The following is a 15,689-nucleotide window of genomic DNA, read 5'->3' as shown; positions in this document are numbered from 1 at the left end:
AGTGTGATACGGAGACCGGAACAGTGCACAGTGACTCCCAGTGTGATACAGAGACAGGAACTATGCACAATGTCTCCAAGTGAGATAAAGAGACCGGAAATGTGCACTGTAACTCCCAGTGTGATACAGATACCGGAACTGTGCACAGTAACACTCAGTTTGATACGGAGACCGGAACTGTGCACAGTGACTCCCAGTGTGATAAGGAGACCGGAACTGTGCACAGTTACTCGCAGTGTGATAAGGAGACCGGAACTGTGCACAGTGACTCACAGTGAGATACGGAGACCGGAACTGTGCCCAGTAACTCCCAGTGTGATACAGAGCCCGGAACTGTGCACAGTGACTCCAATGTGATACGGAGACCGGAACTGTGCACAGTAACTCCCAATGTGATACGGAGACCGGAACTGTGCACAGTGACTCCCAATATGATACGGAGACCGGAAATGTGCACAGTGACTCCCAGTGTGATACGGAGACCGGAACTGTGCACAGTGACTCCCAGTGTGATATGGAGACCAGAACTGTGCACAGTGACTCCAAGAGTGATACAAAGTCCAGAACAGTGCACAGTGACTCCTAATGTAATGCGGAGACCGGAAACTGCGCTCGGGAACTCCCAATGTGATACGGAGACCTGAACTGTGCACATTAACTCCCAGTGTGATCCAGAGACCTGAATTGTGCACAGTGACTCCCAATGTGATACGGAGACCGGAACTGTGCACAGTGACTCCCAGTGTGATACAGAGACCGGAAGTGTGCACAGTGACTCCTAGTGTGATACGGATACCGGAACTGTGCACATTGGCTCCCAGTTTGATACAGAGACCGGAACTGTGCACAGTGACTCACAGTCTAATACAGAGACCGGAACTGGACAAAGTAACTCCCAGTGTGATATGGAGACTGCAACTGTGCACAGTGACTCTCAGTGTGATACGGAGACAGGAACAGTGCATAGTTACTCCCAGTGTGATACGGAGACCAGAACTGTGCACAGTGACTCCCAGTGTTATACGGAGACCAGAACTGTGCACAGTGACTCCCAGTGTGATACGGAGACCAAAACTGTGCACAGTGAATCCCAGTGGGATACGGAGACCAGAACTGTGCACAGTGACTCCCAGTGTTATACGGAGTCCAGAACTGTGCACAGTGACTCCCAGTGTGATACGGAGACCAGAACTGTGCACTGTGACTCCCAGTGTGATACGGAGTCCGGAACTGTGCACAGTGACTCCCAGTGTGATACGGAGACCGGAACTGTGCCCAATAACTCACAGTTTGATACGGAGACCGGAACTGTGCACAGTAACTCACAGAGTGATACGGAGACAGGAACTGTGCACAGAATCTCCCAGTGTGATACCGAGACAGGAATTGTGCACCTTAACTCCCAGTGTGATAGGGAGAAAGGAACTGTGCACAGTGACTCCCAGTGTGATACGGAGACCGGAACTGTGCACAGTGACTCCCAGTGTGATACAGAGACAGGAACTATGCACAATGTCTCCAAGTGAGATAAAGAGACAAGAAATGTGCACTGTAACTCCCAGTGTGATACAGATACCGGAACTGTGCACAGTAACACCCAGTTTGATACGGAGACTGGAACTGTGCACAGTGACTCCCAGTGTGATAAGTAGACCGGAACTGTGCACAGTTACTCGCAGTGTGATAGGGAGACCGGAACTGTGCACAGTAACTCGCAGTGAGATACGGAGACCGGAACTGTGCCCAGTAACTCCCAGTGTGATACAGAGCCCGGAACTGTGCACAGTGACTCCAAGAGTGATACAAAGACCAGAACAGTGCACAGTGACTCCTAATGTAATGCGGAGACCGGAAACTGCGCACAGTGACTCCCAATGTGATACGGAGACCTGAACTGTGCACATTAACTCCCAGCGTGATCCAGAGACCGGAACTGTGCACAGTGACTCCCAATGTGATACGGAGACTGGAACTGTGCACAGTAACTCCCATGTGTGATACAAAGACCAGAACAGTGCACAGTGACTCCCAGTGTGATACGGATACCGGAACTGTGCACATTGGCTCCCAGTTTGATACAGAGACCGGAACTGTGCACAGTGACTCACAGTCTAATACAGAGACCGGAACTGGACAAAGTAACTCCCAGTGTGATATGGAGACTGCAACTGTGCACAGTGACTCTCAGTGTGATACGGAGACAGGAACAGTGCACAGTTTCTCCCAGTGTGATACGGAGACAGGAACAGTGCATAGTTACTCCCAGTGTGATACGGAGACCGGAACTGTGCACAGTGACTCCCAGTGTTATACGGAGACCAGAACTGTGCACAGTGACTCCCAGTATGATACGGAGACCAGAACTGTGCACAGTGACTCCCAGTGTGATACAGAGACCAGAACTGCATACAGTGACTCCCAGTGTGATACGGAGGCCAGAACTTTGCACAGTAACTCCCAGTTTGATACGGAGACCGGAACTGTGCACAGTAACTCACAGTGTGATACGGAGAAAGGAACTGTGCACAGAATCTCCCAGTGTGATACCGAGACAGGAATTGTGCACATTAACTCCCAGTGTGATAGGGAGAAAGGAACTGTGCACAGTAACTCCCAGTGTGATACAGAGACAGGAACTATGCACAATGACTCCAAGTGAGATAAAGAGACCGGAAATGTGCACTGTAAGTCCCAACGTGATACAGATACCGGAACTGTGCACAGTAACACCCAGTTTGATACGGAGACCGGAACTGTGCACAGTTACTCGCAGTGTGATAAGGAGACCGGAACTGTGCAGAGTAACTCGCAGTGAGATACGGAGACCGGAACTGTGCCCAGTAACTCCCAGTGTGATACGGAGACCGGAACTGTGCACAGTGACTCCCAATATGATACGGAGACCGGAAATGTGCACAGTGACTCCCAGTGTGATACGGAGACCGGAACTGTGCACAGTGACTCCCAGTGTGATACGGTGACCGGAACTGTGCAGAGTGACTCCAAGAGTGATACAAAGACCAGAACAGTGCACAGTGACTCCTAATATGATGCGGAGACCGGAAACTGTGCACAGAGAATCCCAATGTGATACGGAGACCGGAATTGGACAAAGTAACTCCCAGTGTGATATGGAGACTTCAACTGTGCACAGTAACTCCCAGTGTGATACGGAGACAGGAACAGTGCATAGTTACTCCCAGTGTGATACGGAGACCAGAACTGTGCACAGTGACTCCCAGTGTGATACGGAGACCAGAACTGTGCACAGTGACTCCCAGTTTGATACGGAGACCAGAACTGTGCACAGTAACTCCCAGTGTGATACGGAGTCCGGAACTGTGCACAGTGAGTCCCAGTGTGATACGGAGACCAGAAATGTGCACAGTAACTCCCAGTTTGATACGGAGACCGGAACTGTGCACAGTGACTCCCATTGTGATAAGGAGACCGGAACTGTGCACAGTAACTCCCAGAGAGATAAGGAGACCGGAACTGTGCCCAATAACTCACACTTTGATACGGAGACCGGAACTGTGCACAGTAACTCACAGAGTGATACGGAGACAGGAACTGTGCACAGAATCTCCCAGTGTGATACGGAGACCTGAACTGTGCACATTAACTCCCAGTGTGATCCAGAGACCGGAACTGTGCACAGTGACTCCCAATGTGATACGGAGACCGGAACTGTGCACAGTGACTCCCAGTGTGATACAGAGACCGGAAGTGTGCACAGTGACTCCTAGTGTGATACGGATACCGGAACTGTGCACATTAGCTCCCAGTTTGATACAGAGACCGGAACTGTGCACAGTGACTCACAGTCTAATACAGAGACCGGAACTGGACAAAGTAACTCCCAGTGTGATATGGAGACTGCACCTGTGCACAGTGACTCTCAGTGTGATACGGAGACAGGAACAGTGCATAGTTACTCCCAGTGTGATACGGAGACCAGAACTGTGCACAGTGACTCCCAGTGTTATACGGAGACCAGAACTGTGCACAGTGACTCCCAGTGTGATACGGAGACCAAAACTGTGCACAGTGACTCCCAGTGTGATACGGAGTCCAGAACTGTGCACAGTGACTCCCAGTGTGATACGGAGACCGGAACTGTTCACAGTAACTCCCAGTGTGATACGGAGTCCGGAACTGTGCACAGTGACTCCCAGTGTGATACGGAGACCGGACCTGTGCCCAATAACTCACAGTTTGATACGGAGACCGGAACTGTGCACAGTAACTCACAGAGTGATACGGAGACAGGAACTGTGCACAGAATCTCCCAGTGTGATACCGAGACAGGAATTGTGCACCTTAACTCCCAGTGTGATAGGGAGAAAGGAACTGTGCACAGTGACTCCCAGTGTGATACGGAGACCGGAACTGTGCACAGTGACTCCCAGTGTGATACAGAGACAGGAACTATGCACAATGTCTCCAAGGGAGATAAAGAGACCAGAAATGTGCACTGTAACTCCCAGTGTGATACAGATACCGGAACTGTGCACAGTAACACCCAGTTTGATACGGAGACTGGAACTGTGCACAGTGACTCCCAGTGTGATAAGTAGACCGGAACTGTGCACAGTTACTCGCAGTGTGATAGGGAGACCGGAACTGTGCACAGTAACTCGCAGTGAGATACGGAGACCGGAACTGTGCCCAGTAACTCCCAGTGTGATACAGAGCCCGGAACTGTGCACAGTGACTCCAAGAGTGATACAAAGACCAGAACAGTGCACAGTGACTCCTAATGTAATGCGGAGACTGGAAACTGCGCACAGTGACTCCCAATGTGATATGGAGACCTGAACTGTGCACATTAACTCCCAGCGTGATCCAGAGACCGGAACTGTGCACAGTGACTCCCAATGTGATACGGAGACTGGAACTGTGCACAGTAACTCCCATGTGTGATACAAAGACCAGAACAGTGCACAGTGACTCCCAGTGTGATACAGAGACCGGAAGTGTGCACAGTGACTCCTAGTGTGATACGGATACCGGAACTGTGCACATTGGCTCCCAGTTTGATACAGAGACCGGAACTGTGCACAGTGACTCACAGTCTAATACAGAGACCGGAACTGGACAAAGTAACTCCCAGTGTGATATGGAGACTGCAACTGTGCACAGTGACTCTCAGTGTGATACGGAGACAGGAACAGTGCATAGTTACTCCCAGTGTGATACGGAGACCGGAACTGTGCACAGTGACTCCCAGTGTTATACGGAGACCAGAACTGTGCACAGTGACTCCCAGTGTGATACGGAGACCAGAACTGTGCACAGTGACTCCCAGTGTGATACGGAGACCAGAACTGTGCACAGTGACTCCCAGTGTTATACGGATTCCAGAACTGTGCACAGTGACTCCCAGTGTGATACGGAGACCAGAACTGTGCACAGTGGCTCCCAGTGTGATACGGAGACCAGAACTGTGCACAGTAACTCCCAGTGTGATACGGAGACCGGAACTGTGCACAGTGACTCCCAGTGTGATACGGAGTCCGGAACTGTGCACAGTGACTCCCAGTGTGATACGGAGGCCAGAACTTTGCACAGTAACTCCCATTGTGATAAGGAGACCGGAACTGTGTACAGTAACTCACAGTGTGATACAGAGACAGGAACTGTGCACATTCACTCCTAGTGTGGTAGGGAGAAAGGAACTGTGCACAGTGACTCCCAGTGTGATACAGAGACAGGAACTATGCACAATGACTCCAAGTGAGATAAAGAGACCGGAAATGTGCACTGTAACTCCCAGTGTGATACAGATTCTGGAACTGTGCACAGTAACACCCAGTTTGATACGGAGACCGGAACTGTGCACAGTGACTCCCAGTGTGATAAGGAGACCGGAACCATGCACAGTTACTCCCAGTGTGATAAGGAGACCGGAACTGTGCAGAGTAACTCGCAGTGAGATACGGAGACCGGAACTGTGCCCAGTAACTCCCAGTGTGATACAGAGCCGGGAACTGTGCACAGTGATTCCAATGTGATACGGAGACCGGAACTGTGCACAGTAACTCCCAGTGTGATACGGAGACTGGAACTGTGCACAGTGACTCCCAATATGATACGGAGACCGGAAATGTGCACAGTGACTCCCAGTGTGATACGGAGACCGGAACTGTGCACAGTGACTCCCAGTGTGATACGGAGACCGGAACTGTGCACAGTGACACCCAGTGTGATACAGAGACCGGAAACTGCGCACAGTGACTCCCAATGTGATACGGAGACCGGAACTGTGCACAGTAACTCCCAGTGTGATCCAGAGACCGGAACTGTGCACAGTGACTCCCAATGTGATACCGGGACCGGAACTGTGCACAGTAACTCCCATGTGTGATACAAAGACCAGAACAGTGCACAGTGACTCCCAGTTTGATACAGAGACCAGAACTGTGCACAGTGACTCCTAGTGTGATACGGATACCGGAACTGTGCACATTGGCTCCCAGTTTGATACAGAGACCGGAACTGTGCACAGTGACTCACAGTCTAATACAGAGACTGGAATTGGACAAAGTAACTCCCAGTGTGATATGGAGACTTCAACTGTGCACAGTGACTCCCATTGTGATATGGAGACAGGAAAAGTGCATAGTTACTCCCAGTGTGATACGGAGACCAGAACTGTGCACAGTGACTCCCAGTGTTATACGGAGACCAGAACTGTGCACAGTGACTCCCAGTGTGATACGGAGACCAGAACTGTGCACAGTGAATCCCAGTTTGATACGGAGACCAGAACTGTGCACAGTAACTCCCAGTGTGATACGGAGTCCGGAACTGTGCACAGTGAGTCCCAGTGTGATACGGAGACCAGAACTGTGCACAGTAACTCCCAGTTTGATACGGTGACCGGAACTGTGCACAGTGACTCCCAGTGTGATAAGGAGACCGGAACTGTGCACAGTAACTCCCAGTGAGATGAGGAGACCGGAACTGTGCCCAATAACTCACAGTTTGATACGGAGACCGGAACTGTGCACAGTAACTCAGTGTGATACGGAGACAGGAACTGTGCACAGAATCTCCCAGTTTGATACGGAGACCGGAACTGTGCACAGTGACTCCCAGTGTGATACAGAGACCCTAACTGTGCACAGTGACTCCCAGTGTGATACGGAGACCGGAACTGTGCACAGTAACTCCCAGTGTGATACGGAGACCGGAACTGTGCACAGTAACTCCCAGTGTGATACAGATACCGGATGTGTGCACAGTAACTCCCAGTTTGATATGGAGACCGGAACTGTGCACAGTGACTCCCAGTGTGATACAGAGACCCTAACTGTGCACAGTGACTCCCAGTGTGATACGGAGACCGGAACTGTGCACAGTAACTCCCAGTGTGATACGGAGACCGGAACTGTGCACAGTAACTCCCAGTGAGATACGGAGACCGGAACTGTGCACAGTGACTCCCAGTGTGATACGGAGACCGGAACTGTGCACAGTGACACCCAGTGTGATACAGAGACCGGAAACTGCGCACAGTGACTCCCAATGTGATACGGAGACCGGAACTGTGCACAGTAACTCCCAGTGTGATCCAGAGACCGGAACTGTGCACAGTGACTCCCAATGTGATACCGGGACCGGAACTGTGCACAGTAACTCCCATGTGTGATACAAAGACCAGAACAGTGCACAGTGACTCCCAGTTTGATACAGAGACCAGAACTGTGCACAGTGACTCCTAGTGTGATACGGATACTGGAACTGTGCCCATTGGCTCCCAGTGTGTTACGGAGACCGGAACTGTGCACATTGACTCCCAGTGTGTTACAGAGACCGGAACTGTGCACAGTGACTCCCAGTGTGTTACAGAGAGCGGAACTGTGCACATTGACTTCCAGTATGTTACGGAGACCGGAACTGTGCACAGTGAATCCCAGTGCAATATGGAGACGGGAACTGTGCATATTGACTCCCAGTGTGATACAGAGACCGGAGCTGTGCACAGTGACTCCCAGTGTGATACAGAGACCGGAACGGTGCACAGTAACTTCCAGTGTGATACAGAGACAGGAACTATGCACAGTAACTCATAGTGTGATACGGAGACTGGAACTGTGCACAGTGACTCAAAGTGTGATACGGAGACCGGAACTGTGTACAGTGACTCTCAATGTGATACGGAGACCCGAACTGTGTACAGTGACTCTCAGTGTGATACAGAGCCCGGAACTGTGCACAGTGACTCCCAGAGTGACAAGGAGACCAGAAATGTGCACAGTGACTCCAGGTGTGATACGGAGACCGGAACTGTGCACAGTAACTTCCAGTGTGATACACTGACAGGAACTGTGCACAGTAACTCCCAGTGTGATACGGAGACCGGAACTGTGCACAGTAACTTCCAGTGTGATACAGAGACGGGAACTGTGCAAAGTAACTCCCAGTGTGATACAGAGACCGGATCTGTGTACAGTGACTCCCAGTGTGTTACGGAGATCGGAACTGCGCACAGTGACTCCCAGTGTGATACGGAGACCGGAACTGTGCACAGTGACTCCAAGAGTGATACAAAGACCAGAACAGTGCACAGTGAGTCCCCGTGTGATACAGAGACCGGAACTGCGCACAGTGACTCCCAGTGTGATACAGAGACTGGAACTGTGCACAGTAACTCCCAGTGTGATACAAAGACCAGAACATTGCACAGTGACTCCCAGTGTGATACGGAGACCGGAACTGCGCACAGTGACTCCCAGTGTGATACGGAGACTGGAACTGTGCAGAGTGACTCAAAGTGTGATACGGAGACCGGAACTTTGTACAGTGACTCTCAATGTGATACGGAGACCGGAACTGTGTACAGTGACTCCCAGTGTGATACAGAGACCGGAAATGTGCACATTGACTCCCAGTGGGTTACGGAGACTGGAAATGTACACAGAGACTCCCAGTGTGATACAGAGCCCAGGACTGTGCACAGTAACTCCCAGTGTGATACGGAGACCGGAACTGTGCACAGTGACTCCCAGTGTGATACAGTGACAGGAACTGTTCACAGTGACTCCCAGTGTGTTACGGAGACCGGAACTGTTCACATTGACTCCCAGTGTGTTACGGTGAGCGGAACTGTGCACATTGACTCCCAGTGTGTTACAGAGAGCGGAACTGTGCACATTGACTCCCAGTGTGTTACGGTGAGCGGAACTGTGCACATTGACTCCCAGTGTGTTACGGAGACCGGACCTGTGCACAGTGACTCCCAGTGTGATAGGGAGACCAGAACTGTGTACAGTGACCACCAGTGCCATACGGAGATGGGAACTGTGCACAGTGATTCCCAGTGCGATACAGAAAACGGAACAGTGCGTATTGATTCCCAGTGTGATACAGAGACCGGAACTGTGCACAGTGACTCCCAGTGTGATACGGAGACAGGAACGGCACACAGTTACTTCCAGTGTGATACGGAGACCGGAACTGTGCACAGTGACTCCCAGTGTGTTACAGAGAGCGGAACTGTGCACATTGACTCCCAGTGTGTTACGGAGACCGGAACTGTGCACAGTGACTCCCAGTGTGAGAGGGAGACCAGAACTGTGTACAGTGACCACCAGTGCCATACTGAGATGGGAACTGTGCACAGTGATTCCCAGTGTGATACGGAGACAGGAACGGCACACAGTGACTCCCAGTGTGATAGGGAGACCAGAACTGTGCACAGTGACTCCCAGTGTGTTACGGAGACTGGAACTGGGCACAGTGACTCCCAGTGTGATACGGAGACATAACTCTGCACAGTGACTCCCAGTGGTTTAAAGTGACCGGAACTATGCACAGTGACTCCCGGTGTGTTACGGAGACCGGAACTGTGCACGGTGATTCCCAGTGTGATACAGAGACTGGAACTATGCACAGTGACTCCCAGTGTGCTACGGAAACCGGAACTGCTCACAGTGACTCCCATTGTGATACGGAGAGCGGAACTGTGCACAGTGACTCCCAGTCTGATACGGAGACAGGAATTGTGCACATTGACTCCCAGTGTGATACGGAGACAGGAACTGTGGACAGTGACTCCCAGTTTGTTACGGAGACCGGAACTGTGCACAGTGACTCACAGTGCGTTACGGAGACCGGAACTGTGTACAGTGATTCCCGGTGTGATACGGAGACCTGAACTGTGCACCGTAACTCCCAGTGTTTTAAAGCGACCATAAATGTGCACAATGACACCCAGTGTGATAATGAGAAAGGAACTACGCACAGTGACTCCCACTGAGATACAGAGACTGAACAGTGCACAGTACCTCCCATTGTGATACAGAGACCGGAACAGTTCACAGTGTCTGCCTGTGTGATACGGAGACTGGAATTGCACACAGTGACTCCCAGTGTGATACGTATACCGGAACTGTGCACAGTGACTCACAGTGTGATATGGAGACCAGAACTGGACAAAGTAACTCCCAGTGTGATACGGATTTTGGAAATGTGTACAGTGACTACCAGTGCCGTACATAGACGGGAAATGTGCACCGTGACTCCCAGTGTGATACAGAGCACGCAACTTTGCACAATGAGTGCCAGTGTGATATGGATTCCAGAACTGTGCACAGTAACTCCCAATGTTGTATGGAGACCGGAACTGTGCACAGTGACTCCCCTCCCAGTGTGATACAGGGAGCGGAACTGTGCACAGTGACTCCCAGTGTGATACGGAGACCGGAACTGTGCACAGTAACTCCCAGTTTGATACAGATACCAGACCTGTGTACAGTAACTCAGTGTGATAAAGAGAACGGAAATGTGCACAGTAAAGCCAGAGTGTTAAAGCGACCAGAAATGTGCACAATAATTCACAGTGTGATAAAATAAGACCGGAACTGTGCACAGTGACTCCGAGTGTGATAATCAGACCACAAGTGGACAAAGTTACTCACAGTGTGATACAGAGTCCAAAACATTGCACAGTAACTCCCAAAGTGGCACGGAAACCGGAACAGTGCACAGTGACTCCCAATATGATACAGAGTCCGGAACTGTGCACAATGACACCCAGAGTGTTACAGAGACCGGAAAAGTGCACAGTGACTCCCAGTGTGATACAGAGTCCAGAACAGTGCACAGTGACTCCCAGTGCGTTACGGAGATCGGAACTGTGCACAGTGACTCCCAGTGTGATAAGGAGACCGGAACTATGCACAGTGACTCCCAGTGTGATACAGAGACCGGAACTGTGCACAGTGACTCCCAGTGTGTTACGGAGATCAGAACTGCACACAGTGACTCCCGCTGTGATGCAGAGACTGGAACTGTGCACAGTGACTCCCAGTGTGATACGGAGACTGGAACTGTGCACAGTGACTCCCAGTGTGATACAGAGACCGGAACTGTGCACAGTGACTCCCAGTGTGATACAGAGACCAGAACTGTGCACAGTAACTCCCGGTGTTTTAAAGCGACCGTAAGTGTGCACAATGACTCCCAGTGTGATACGGAGACAGGAACGGCGCACAGTGACTCCCAGTGTGATACGGAGACCGGAACTGTGCACAGTGACTCCCAGTGTGTTACGGAGACAGGAATTGTGCACAGTGACTCCCAGTGTGATACGGAGACAGGAACTGTGAACAGTGACTCCCAGTGAGATACGGAGACCGGAACTGTGTACAGTGACTCCCAGTGTGATACGGAGACCGGAACTGTGCACAGTGACTCCCAGTGTGTTACGGAGACCGGAACTGTGTACAGTGACTCCCAGTGTGATACGGAGACCTGAACTGTGCACAGTAACTCCCAGTGTTTTAAAGCGACCATAAATGTGCACAATGACACCCAGTGTGATAATGAGAAAGGAACTACGCACAGTGACTCCCACTGAGTTACAGAGACTGGAACTGTGCACAGTAACTCCCAGTGTGATACAGAGACTGAGCAGTGCACAGTACCTCCCAGTGTGATACAGAGACCGGAACAGTTCACAGTGTCTCCCAGTGTGATACGGAGACCGGAACTGTGCACAGTGACTCACAGTGTGATATGGAGACCAGAACTGGACAAAGTAACTCCCAGTGTGATACGGATTTTGGAAATGTGTACAGTGACTACCAGTGCCATACAGAGATGGGAAATGTGCACCATGACTCCCAGTGTGATACAGGGAGCGGAACTGTGCACAGTGACTCCCAGTGTGATACAGATACCAGACCTGTGCACAGTATCTCAGTGTGATAAAGAGAACGGAAATGTGCACAGTAAAGCCAGAGTGTTAAAGCGACCAGAAATGTGCACAGTAATTCACAGCGTGATAAAATAAGACCGGAACTGTGCACAGTGACTCCAAGTGTGATAATCAGACCACAAGTGGACAAAGTAACTCACAGTGTGATACAGAGTCCAAAACTGTGCACAATAACTCCCAAAGTGGCACGGAAACCGGAACTGTGTACAATGACACCCAGAGTGTTACAGAGACCGGAAAAGTGCACAGTGACTCCCAGTGTGATATTGAGACCGGAACTGTGCACAGTGACTCCCAGTGTGATACAGAGACCGGAACTGTGCACAGTAAATCCCAGTGTGATACAGAGTCCGGAACTGTGCACAGTGACTCCCAGTGTGATACGGAGACCGGCACTGTGCACAGTGACTCCCAGTGTGATACAGAGAGTGGAACTGGGCACAGTGTCTCCCTCTGTGATAAAGAGACAGGAAGTATGCACAGTGACTCCCCGTGTGATACAGTGATTGGAACTGTGCACAGTAACTCCCAGTGTGATACGGAGACCGGAACTGTGCATAGTGACTCCCAGTGTGATACGGAGACCGGAACTGTGCACAGTAACTCCCAGTGTGATACAGAGTCCGGAACTGTGCACAGTAACTCCCAGTGTGATACGGAGACCGGAACTGTGCACAGTAACTCCCAGTGTGATACAGAGTCCGGAACTGTGCACAGTAACTCCCAGTGTGATACGGAGACCGGAACTGTGCACAGTGACTGCCAGTGTGATACGGAGACAGGAACTGTGCACAGTGACTCCCAATGTGATACGGAGACCGGAACCGTGCACAGTAACTCCCTGTGTGATAGGGAGACCGGAACTGTGCACAGTGACTCCCAGTGTGATACGGAGACCGGAACTGTGCACCGTGACTCCCAGTGCGATACAGACACAGGAACTGTGTCCAGTGACTCCCAGTGTGACCGGTGGACCGGAACTGTGAACAGTATCTCCCAGTGTGAGACGGAGACTGGAACTGAGCATAGGGACTCCAAATGTGATACGTAGACAGGAACTGTGAACAGTAACTCCCAGTGTGATACAGAGACCGGAAATGTGCACAGTAACTCCCAGTGTGATACAGAGACTGGAACTGTGTACAGTGACTCCCAGTGCCATCCAGAGGCCGGAACTGTGCACGGTAACTCCCAGTGTGATACGGAGATGGGAACTGTTCACAGTGACTCCCAGTGTTATATGGAGACCGGAACAGTTCACAGTGACTCCCAGTGTGATACGGAGACCGGAACTGTGTACAGTAACTCCCAGTGTGATACGGAGTCTGGAACTGTGCACAGTGACTCCCAGTGTGATACAGAAACCGTAGGTATGCACAGTGAGTCCCTGTGAGATATGTAGACTTGTACAGTGCAGAGTGACTCCCAGTGTGATACTGAAACCAGAATGTGCACCGTAACACCCAGTGTGATACAGACACGGGAAATGTGCACAGTAACTCTCAGTGTGATACGGAGACAGCAACTGTGCACATTGACACCAAATGTGATACGTAGGCAGGAAATGTGCACAGTGACTCACAGTGTGATACAGACACCGGAACTGTGCACAGTAACTCAGTGTGATACAGATACCGGAACTGTGCACAGTGACTCCCAGTGTGATACGGAGACCGGAACTGTGCACAGTGACTCCCAGTGTGATACGGAGACCGGAACTGTGCACAGTGACCCCCAGTGTGATACGGAGATGGGAACTGTTCACAGTGACTCCCAGTGTGATACGGAGACCGGAACTGTGTACAGTAACTCCCAGTGTGATACGGAGTCTGGAACTGTGCACAGTGACTCCCAGTGTGATACAGAAACCGTAGGTATGCACAGTGAGTCCCTGTGAGATATGTGGACTTGTACAGTGCAGAGTGACTCCCAGTGTGATACTGAAACCAGAATGTGCACCGTAACACCCAGTGTGATACAGACACGGGAAATGTGCACAGTAACTCTCAGTGTGATACAGACACCGGAACTGTGTACAGTGATTCCCAGTGTGATACAGAGACCGGAACTGTGCACAGTGACTCCCAATGTGATACGGAGACAGGAACTGTGCACAGTGAATCACAGTGTGATACAGAGACCGGAACTGTTCACATTGTCTCCCAGTGTGATATGGAGACCGGAACTGTGCACAGTAACTCACAGTGTGATATGGAGACCGGAACTGTGCACAGTAACTCACAGTGTTATACGGAGACCGGAACTGTGCACAATGACTCCCAGTTTGATACAGAACCCTGAACTGTGCACAGTAACTCCCAGTGTGATATGGAGACCGGAACTGTGCACAGTAACTCACAGTGTGATATGGAGACCGGAACTGTGCACAGTAACTCCCAGTGTGATACGGAGACCAGAACTGTGCACAGTAACTCCCAGTTTGATGCAGACACCTGAACTGTGCACAGTAACTCCCAGTGAGATAAAGAGACTGGAACTGTGCACAGTGACTCCCACTGAGATACAGAGACCGGAACTGTGCACAGTAATCCCAGTGTCATAGGAGACCGGAAATGGGTACAGTGACTACGAGTCCTATACAGAGATTGACACTGTGCACGGTGACTCCCAGTGTGATACAGACCCCGGAACTGTGCACATTGACTCCCAGTGTGTTACGGAGACCGGAACTGTGCACAGTGACTCCCAGTGTAATAGGGAGACCAGAACTGTGTACAGTGAACGCCAGTGCCATATGGAGACGGGAACTGTGCACAGTGATTCCCAGTGTGATACAGAGAACGGAACAGTGCGCATTGACTCCCAGTGTGATACAGAGACCGGAACTGTGCACAGTGACACCCAGTGTAATACGGAGACCGGAACTGTGCACAGTAACTTCCAGTGTGATACGGAGACAGGAACTGTGCACAGTAACTCCCAGTGTGATACATTGACAGGAACTGTGCACAGTAACTCCCAATGTGATACGGAGCCCGGAACTGTGCACAGTAACTTCCAGTGTGATACAGAGACGGGAACTGTGCACAGTAACTCCCAGTGTGATACAGAGTCCAGAACTGTGCACAGTAACTCCCAGTGTGATACGGAGACCGGAACTGTGCACAGTGACTCCCAGTGTTTTACGGAGACTGGAACTGTGCACAGTGACTTAAAGTGTGATACGGAGACCAGAACTATGTACAGTGACACTCAATGTGATACTGAGACCGGAAATGTGTACAGTGACTCCCAGTGTGATACAGAGACCGGAAATGTGCACATTGACTCCCAGTGGGTTACGGGGACAGGAACTGTACACAGAGACTCCCAGTGTGATACATAGCCCGGAACTGTGCACAGTGACTCCCAGAGTGACACGGAGACCAGAAATGTGCACAGTAACTCCCAGTGTGATACGGAGACCGGAACTATGCACAGTGATTCCCAGTGTGATACG

This window comes from Carcharodon carcharias (genome assembly GCF_017639515.1).
Source record: "Carcharodon carcharias isolate sCarCar2 chromosome 24 unlocalized genomic scaffold, sCarCar2.pri SUPER_24_unloc_11, whole genome shotgun sequence".
NCBI classification, from domain to species: Eukaryota; Metazoa; Chordata; class Chondrichthyes; order Lamniformes; family Lamnidae; genus Carcharodon; species Carcharodon carcharias.
Note: the sequence above shows the minus strand (reverse complement) of the source record.